We start from the raw sequence: 1,222 nt of genomic DNA on the forward strand, positions 1-1,222 counted from the left end.
CTGAGCTGCCGCCGTTGTCATACACGAGCCGGAAGCGATCACACTTTGATCGGCTCATTCCAAGTGAGCTTTCTAATATTTTCCACGAAATATTTTGACAATTATTGTTTGTCATCTCTTTTAAAAAGTGTGAATTTGAGAAAATGAAAGTCTTTAAAACCCTTCTTGAGGATTAGTATAAGTGAATAAGTGAAAAATATCTCAATGTTCACTGTAATTGATAAAACATTGATTAAGATCAAATATAGCTTACATTTTCAAACGCTTTTGTTCTCTTATTTTGGTGATGAAAATGGTCATTCATGTCACTCTTCACTTGATGATATTTATCATGAAAAAAATAAATCATAACAAATAATAAAACCGTAAGTGATTAACCATTGTGAAAAGTATGCACACAGACATTTCTCCAATTGCATAATAATAACTCACCCACGGTAATATTCTTGACGGATTAAAAAAAAAATATATGGAAATTCAGACAAATTGTTCTGGAGTGAGTTTCTTTTGGTGGTTGGTTATTAAGGCAAATGTCTTATTTTCTCTTTTGTATTCATAATAGCCCTTTCAGCAAACAAAAGTATTCTTTATCTGAATATGGGATTATTCAATCCCCAAATACTAAAATATTTCTTACCTGCAGCCCTGCATTCAACTCCCCTGTTGTGTTATGTTATTTATATTGTTTAATAAAACCTTTTCTTCAGCTCCTGGGGATTAACAGGAATAAAATTGCTCTTCAAAATTCGGATATTGCAACGCCAATGAGGTCATTGATGAGCAAAACTGCTCCTCAAAGAAAAAGTTAGTTTGAGCCTTGAGATGAAATAAATATAGAGTAAATCTAATTGAAATAATATGAGTTCAACATGCAATAAAATATACCTAATGCATAAGTTTTTTGTGTGCTTTTTAGTACGGATGATGGCTTTATGATGCGGAAGGTGGCGATGGGCAAGTGACGTGCCGAGCTCGTGCCAAGGTAAGGACAGCATTCACTTCGTTAGGTACGCCCGCACAAGCTTTGCCCTATTTTGCATTCCCTTCCCAACGGCCGTGCATATTTTAGCCGCATACATTGTTTACATTGCTCCCCCAGCCCTCCATTGTGGTTTTATGCCTGTTTTTTTATGACACCGTATTCAACAAGAACAAGGCATAAAAACTGGCACCGGGGGCGAAAGTGCCATATCAGCTCTTTTGATAAGTCGGCAGGGGCTCG

At 36.3% G+C, this 1,222-nt stretch overlaps 1 protein-coding gene across 7 annotated transcripts in view; it reads left to right on the top strand.

Annotated features, from left to right (window-relative positions):
- The first annotated feature begins 163 nt into the window (after positions 1–163).
- Positions 164–1,222, top strand: part of LOC109520362 (adhesion G protein-coupled receptor L3) — a 105,852-nt gene continuing 104,793 nt past the window's right edge. For 2 of the 7 annotated variants that reach the window (XM_019877526.1, XM_019877527.1), the window contains exon 1: positions 164–982. The gene's annotated coding sequence lies outside the window, so the exon portion shown is untranslated. The remainder of the gene's footprint in view (positions 983–1,222) is intronic. The other 5 variants (XM_019877521.1, XM_019877522.1, XM_019877523.1 and 2 more) reach the window with 3 other exon arrangements.

The sequence above is a fragment of the Hippocampus comes genome, unplaced genomic scaffold (genome assembly GCF_001891065.2).
Source record: "Hippocampus comes isolate QL1 unplaced genomic scaffold, H_comes_QL1_v1.1 scaffold143, whole genome shotgun sequence".
Classification (NCBI taxonomy): Eukaryota; Metazoa; Chordata; class Actinopteri; order Syngnathiformes; family Syngnathidae; genus Hippocampus; species Hippocampus comes.